Source organism: Chionomys nivalis, chromosome 14 (assembly GCF_950005125.1).
Source record: "Chionomys nivalis chromosome 14, mChiNiv1.1, whole genome shotgun sequence".
Classification (NCBI taxonomy): domain Eukaryota; kingdom Metazoa; phylum Chordata; class Mammalia; order Rodentia; family Cricetidae; genus Chionomys; species Chionomys nivalis.
In genome coordinates, this window is record NC_080099.1 from 10,877,568 (window position 1) to 10,885,253 (window position 7,686).

The 7,686-nt window shown below is 48.5% G+C and overlaps 1 pseudogene; it reads right to left on the minus strand.

The window, feature by feature from the left end:
• Positions 1 to 621: 621 nt before the first annotated feature.
• On the minus strand, positions 622 to 1,260 carry LOC130886986 (cytosolic 5'-nucleotidase 3A-like; annotated as a pseudogene).
• Positions 1,261 to 7,686: the final 6,426 nt, after the last annotated feature.

Consider the following 7,686-nt stretch of genomic DNA (forward strand, 5'->3'; position numbering starts at 1 on the left):
GCTTTCAATTTGGCCTTAAATGAATTCACCAAATCGGCATCTTTGATGTCAAGTGGAAGTGAATTCCACAAATCTCAATTTATTTTATGGGGCGGCGTTATTGATTTTTTTTTTTATCGTCTGCTTCTCTTTCTTCTCCCCTCCCTCCCCTGCCAACCCTCTTCCACCTGGATTGAAGTGTTTGATTTAAGAGTGGCAATTCCAAAAGAGAAAAGGATACTTCTGCCTTCATTCCACACCACCCTCAGCCCCAGTGCCCAGGACACATGTGTCCTTTAAACTGTCGACAGGAGTGTCAGGAAAGAACTGGTCTTGTTAGGCCTTCCCTAGCCAGACTGGAAGAGTCGACATGTCCTTTTCCTCTTCCTGGACCTGCATCCTGTAGTCATGAGACTGCCCTCAGCTGGTGTGGTACCTGTGTGTGTGTCACTACAGCAGCCATATGTATTCCCCAATATGCCTTCACATTGACTTTCCTAAGGACACTATTCTTAAGCATTCTTGGGAGTCTCCCCAGAAGAATGATATTGCTGTGTCTCCCAGTTGGCTGAACAAGTCTGTTTTCCTCAAGTCAAAAATCACATTTGATAAAGACATGAAATAGCTCTAGTTTAAGTCCTTCTACCGCTTCATTTCTATCAGAATCCAGGACATTTGAGTGGCAAGCTCCAGTTTGATGAATGACTTCTTCCGGCGTATCACTGATAACAGCTGAGAGTATGAACACGGGGATCCTGGGCTACCCAAAAACCTCTCATATTCTCTGCTGAGCATAACTTCAGAGTCTGCCACAGTCTCTTTATGTTGGCTTTTGGTATGGCTTGTTTAACAGGCAAATGGCGTGATTTAGTAAGCAACTCTACTATGTAATGGAACTTTTCTTCCACCGTGAAAACAACATCAACTTCAACGCATAATACTGCTCCACGCAGTAACTTTCTTCAGCATTCATCTGCAACGAACTTATAACTGTCAGGGATACTATGACATGTTGGACATTTTTCCCATTGTAGGAAAACCTACTTAGTGTCGTATCAAAGTCTGTTACTGCCTGGAGTTTTACTCCCTCTTCCTATAACAAGACCCCAGATAATTTCTCTACTCCTGTAGGGTTCCTGATACGAACTGAACTTCTCTGGAATTCTGGTATCATCTTGATGATCCTAGTCTTTCTTTTCAAGGTGGTTATGCACAGGCCCCCACCACCAACACCACCACGATTCACACACTGGCACTAGCCACCGCACTCACAAGCACCATGGCCAAAGTCCATGAACAGGCCCAAGTGCACTAGACAGGAAAGCCTGAGCCCCCTTGGGTGTAAGCCCAGGAGCAAAGCAGTGCTCTGCACACCTGCATCTTATTTTTTTAAGGCAGAGTTTCTCACTGAACCTAAAGTTCACCATTTTGGTGGGGCTGCCTGGCTGGCGAGCTCTGGTCATCCAGCTGATTCTACTGCTGAGGTTACAGACACACATGGCGTTTCCTGGCTGCTTCCTCCTCCTCCTCCTCCTCCTCCTCCTCCTCCTCCTCCTCCTCCTCCTCCTCCTCCTTTTTCTTCTTCTGTAGATACTAGGGATTCAAATCCCAGTCCCCTTGCTTATAAAGCAAGCTTTCTTGCCCACTAAGTCAGTTCCCCAGGCCCAACTCCATTTTTTCCTTTTTTCTTTTTAAATAATTTTAGACATGTGGCAAATTCTAGGGCGAACACAAAGAACTTTCATGGTGCCTTCCCAGGATTCAGCAATAGCCAGCACTGAGGTCTGTGCACTTGGTCACGCTCTCTCTAGGATCATCTGCCTACTATTATATCTACAGAGATTCCCATGACCTTGAACTCCTTTCGTGGTTCACAAACCCACCTTGCCCTTACTCATCGTGCTCCAGCACCCACCCCAGGCTGTCTGCCTGGCCCACACTTCTGCTTCTCTTTGTCCAGGTCTTAACCGCACATGACCACCCCCAGGCTCTTCCGACCTCAGCCCCTCACCCCAGTGAAGATGCTTGCTTCCTTGTTCTTCCATGCTGGTGTCTTCCCAGCCTTTCTCGGATGCTGAAGCCAGCTCATCCACTTGTAATCTGCTTATCTCCATATATGCTCGACTATTTCCTTGTGTGGCACTTTAGACAGGACCACACCCTCCCTTCAGATTTCTGCAATAGTGCCTGTTATTATAGGTGCTTATCAAATACCCACTGGCTGACTGACTTTCTGTGACACATCACAAAGTCCTTTATAAATATCTGATTGTTTGGGACATGTGAATCTTTTCTTAAAGGCAGGTAGCTTTCCACTTATTCCTTAGAACTGGGCACACTATAGACCAAGTCCTGAAGCTGAGGATTTTCTTCTTAAGAATGGGGTCCTTCGTGTGGAGGACTGAGCCTCCCCCCCAATCCTCTGCAATGAGTAAGCACCCTGATGGAGCTCTTGGTAAGTGCTTATTTATCCTCCACATGCTCCTTCCAGATTCTCCTAAATGCTGTTTGCTCGCTTGTTCCTGTCGTGGGGTGATACACAGAGAGCCCTTTTCCAGCTGATGGATGATGAAGCTGGTGGGAGGGCAGGTCAAGTGGCTTGCCCAAGGCCACACAGGTAGTAAGTGGCAGGACAGCCCTCTGATCTCTAACCCAGCGCCTTTTCCTGGAGACCACAGAGAGCAACCCCATGCTCCTCCCCTCAGGGACTGAGGAGCCCAAACCTGACATTATGGGCACAAGGCTTTTAGCAGATGCTCCAGGGCAGGAAGCCGTGTGGTTAGACGAGCCCTGGGTATGTGTGGGTCTAATTGCTTCACATTTCCTTCCCTTTCATTGACAGAGTCATTCATAGAGTCAGAGACCAACGCTCATTCACGGGACATTCATTCAGTGCCTACCACATCTTTGGCTTTCTGCTTGGCCTGGCAGAAGAAACAGGCAGGAGAAAGGGACCTGCCGGGAGAGGAGCCTATTCTCACAGGTCAGAGACTCTACTAGTGTAGAGCTAGTGATGAGGCCAGATGATAGTGGGTATTTGGGCAGCTAGGACACTCTCTCCCTTGAGATTAAACTGACAAGCTCAGCACAGCCGCAGATAATCAACAGATCTTTGGCAAACACTCAAATTGGAATTAACTCCTGGATACATGTAGCCAGATCCTTCCTGGTCTTGTCCTCACTATGGAGAGACACTCCCCAGGCATGGGTAGTGACTAGGTCTGCTAGCTGCCTTGCTACAGACCCTATCCAATGGGACCAGACTAACGTGTGGGGTGGGTGGGACAGAGAGAACGGCCGAACTGAATCCAGGCATTCAAGGTGAGTCCCCAGTACTTAATAGCTGTATGTGAAACAGAATCTCTTCCTTTGAGGAGACGGTTTGCCTTCTGAGGCGGGGGAACATAAGCTGTCACTTGTGCACAAAGGCATTGATAACAGACTTTAACAGGCAGAGTCAGGAAATGGAGAGAGTTCCCGGGGTGACTCAGCCCCTACACCCAGTATCCTTGAGAGTTTATTTCTACCCACGCAACCACACAGAACTCGTGTTCTTGGAGAGTGGTCCGTTATGACAAACCAGCTCTTGTTTACGTAGCCATGAAGAACTCAGGGCGTTCATGGAGGTCATCAACAGGAAATGTTCTTTGCGTAGAGACAGACGTGAGTGACTCATTAAGCACTGCTCCACCCGAGAGAAGGTGTTGACAGGACCATAGGGTTGTGTTTGTGTTGTGCACCATCTGTTGATTATATTGTGTGGCTCTCACGAGTATTCAGCAATTCCTGCTTGGCTGATGAGATGTAAATACAGCATGATTTTATCCTCTTTCCACCACTCTCTCCTTGACCTCCCATTGACCTTTCTCGATGACAACTTCAGGTCATTGTAGTTCCTAATAAATTTGCACTGCCCAGTTCAAAAATGTAACCTCAGTTGCCTGCTGAATCCCAGCGTAGTGTCTGTCCCCAGCACAGAGTGTGAGAAACCCTGACAGGCCTAAGGGTTCCGTGGGGCAGTGATGAGGGGTCACAAGAAGATCCCTTTCCTCTCGGTTCCTGCTGTTTCCCCTCACACCTCTGACAGACCAGAAGTGGCCAGGAGATAGGAAGTCCAAACACTGCTCTCTGTGGGCCTTTATGAGAGCAATCTGGTACTCCCAAGTGACCTCCCATTACTGCTCTCTGACATGAGAGAGGTGGTCCACTATCTCTAGTGCTCCAACTTTCTCCTCAGGGTCTGCTTCCCAGACTTCCACAGCTAGGGTTCCCTTGGTTGGAGAGTCTAAATGTATGGTCATTGGAGCAGCCATTTTCTGTGTCTGTCTTCCCAAGCCCTCTCTCTTCTTACAAAGTTGCTTTTACAAAGGTTCCCAGCAAAGTTGTCCCCAGACACTTTCCTAAGCCTGTTCTCTGTGAGTCTCTGGCTCTCTATAACCACTCATGAAATACATGGGGCAAAGTCCTGGGGGAGCCTAGTAGTTTACCAAGGAACTAAACATAACACAGATACTGCAGCAAGAGACACAGCCAGGGCAATACCACACCAAGGGGATCAACACACAGGCACAGAGACTAAGACCAAACCACACTCAGGGGCCTTTCCACGTCTTGCTGCTTTGCCAGCAAGAGCTATGTGAGCTAACTGAGCGGTTCAGTTTGCCATCTCTGTGTCTAGTGTCGTCTCAATAACGCGGAGAGAAGAGCGCCAGTGTCTCGAGAAACAACGAATGAAAAGCAGAACAGAACTGGCCCACTCAAGACCCTGAACACAGACAACGGCAGAGCGCAGTGGAGACCAAATGCCCTTGGAGGCGTGGTTTTATGTAGCCAGAACATGTCAAGGCTGTGTTTCACAAGGTTGCTTTCAGATTGCTTGAGTAGGGTCACTGAATGATTTTGACTGCACCATGCTCCTCCCAGGAACACCCAGGGACTGGAAACACCTTGGCATGCAAAGGAACCTATCTGTACCAGTGGTTCAATTGTTTTAAAAAAAAAAAATGCCAACGGATACAAGCAGCAGGACATTCTGGTGATGATGGATCAGTGGCCAGAAGTGTATATGACAGTGAATTGTTCGTCCTGACTCCATTCCCAGACCTGAAGGAGTGGGGGTGCTTTTGGTCAGAACTTTCCAGGGGTCAGGCTAAGAGTGCAGCAGGCAGTGGCTAAGGCTTTCATGGGCTGTGTGGGAGCCTGAGCTTGGGTAGAAAAGGACTCATGGCACACCACAGCCATTCTCAAGTATGGACCTGGGTCCAGAAAAGACATCACCTCACCCAGAGTGCATGAAGCAGGTGAGGCAGAGACAGCCAGAGCTGCAATGGTGTAAATGTGTGGTATCTAGATCTCTTTCACCCCCTCCCCGGGAGAAGAAGCTGTCTGGGATTAAAAAAAAAAATCAAAACAGACACGGAAGTTGGGGGCAGCATGGCAAGCCAGAGCAACCAACTGTGCAAGCATCCAGTGCTGAAGCGGTGCTGATGCTCCTTGGAGCTGCATCTCCACACCTGTGTGTTCTTGGAGGCCCCGGTGTTCCCAAGGCGCAGCCCGCGGAAAGCCCGCCGCAAAGCGCCCACAGCATCTGCTGAGAATACAGCCGACATAATAATTTCTTTGACCTCCACCACACGAGTTTCTGAAAAGAACAAAACAGCATCATTCCCTGGCATTTACAGTTTAAACCTTTCCTATTCAAGTTTCTAACAAAAAAAGCCACCAACCCATTCTGGCCGTGATTAAAATTCATAGGCTTGCTGCAGACAACAGATGCAGAAGCAATTTTAGGCCAGTCATATCCCAGGTCTGCAAAATTAATTTGACAGGTTTGCATTAAAGCACTGATCAATATCCACTTTAGAGCGGCAGAGGCTAACTGAGAAAAAATAAGTGACCGGAGTGTTACCAGACGAGAAAAAATGAATCTTGGAGACTTTTTTCCCTCTAAGCTTGCACCTACATCAGAAGTCCTGACCTCAATCCATTGATCGGCTGCAGTTAACATGACAAAAGGCCTAGCAGATAGACCGGCTTGGCCTACCAGGGAACAATCACCCGGATACACTAAATGTTTGAGGAGTGACTAGATTGCAGAATTAGTCTTGGCTTCTGAGGACCGACACCAGCCCAGCCTTCCTGAGTCCTCCCCTCCCCGCCTGAGATCCGTTTGCTAAGAACCAACTTTTCCCAAACATCCTCCCGCAGAGAGCGTGGGGATGCGGCCCGGGAGGGGGTTGAGGGGGTGAAGAGGTGGGAGGGGATGGGGAGGTCGCACTCCGTTTAGCCACTCAGACAAGAAGGCAATTAGGTCCAGATCTTTCTGTAGACAACACTTTAGAGTGGAGGCCCCCAGGCCAGCACCAGAAAGTCTCTTCAGGGGTGAAATTTTGGTCCACCAACTCTACAACATGGCCAACTTCAGATGACTGCCCACTGCCTGCACTCAAGAGACATGAGCCCAAGCCAGATTTTTAAAATATAATTTTCTTTATTTGTTCTCTAAAAATTTCATACACGCATGTGATGCATTTTGATCATGTCCACTCTCCACTCTCACCCTCCGCAACTCTCCCTGAACCACCCCAACATATTCCTGTCCCGGTCCTATCCTCTTTTGTCCTCTAACAACCCACTGAGTCCACTTTCCGACTCTTTCTCCCAGCAGCTATCAACTGCCTCAGCTGTGGTGGGGCCTCCTGAGACTCTTATACTCTGCACTGGAGGTCTGACCATGAAGTCAGCTTTCCTTTTACTTTCTTCAGGTGTGCAAGGAATACACTTGGGTGGCTTGCATGCCCTGCATGCTGACTGTTCTGGCTGAGTGTGCTGTTTTCTTACTCTATCCCACTCTATACTCAGTTTGCCTTGTGGCAGTAAAATCAGCACATCTGCACTTAGAACTCACCCAAATGCACACACGGGACGGGACAGAGCATCTTCCTGAGAGAGTACCTACAAGGATGCTCACGGAGGAGCTCATTTCCTGGGACCCTCTGCCCCCAGCACAGGTTTTCCTAGGGGAGTCTGACTCTGTCCTCCATGTGCATCAGCTGGAAACCAGTGTATTTAAGGCAGAGCCTCAGGCCCCACCTTTTACACTATACATTCTTCCTCTCCATAGGCCCAGCAAAGGCCCACCCACACGTAATTTCCTCGGAGCTTAGCTTCCGCTTCCCCAGATTTGAGACCATTTTGCTTGTATACACACTATGCGTCAGTATACCCCAGTACAGAATTCTACTTCATGAGCTCTGACGTCAGATCTCCTACGTTCGAGTCCCACATTTGCCACTTGCTACCTTGGTTGACCCTAGGTAAGTTAAATTAACTTCTGTTCTTCTTATGATTGCTGTACATCAAATCACCCCCACATCCACCAGCTTAAAACAAGTAGTATATTACCCCTGTGAACGTCATTTAGATGGCGTATAGCAGGAATGGCTCACATCTATTTTACATTTAGGGCCTCACAGAGAAGATTTGGCAATGGGGAGGAGGTGAGGAGACCTCAACTCCTGGGGATATACTCATCTAAGGGGTTACTCATGTATCTGTGTGCCTCAAAGCCTAGGGTCGGGGACCACAGGCTCTTCCGTTTCTCCCCTCTGGCAGCTTGAAACAAGCAGCCTTGGGGCAAATGCCACAGCTCAGTGTGAGACACAGTTCTCCAATACATGACTTCCTGTGAACAAACTGGGTGCCTGA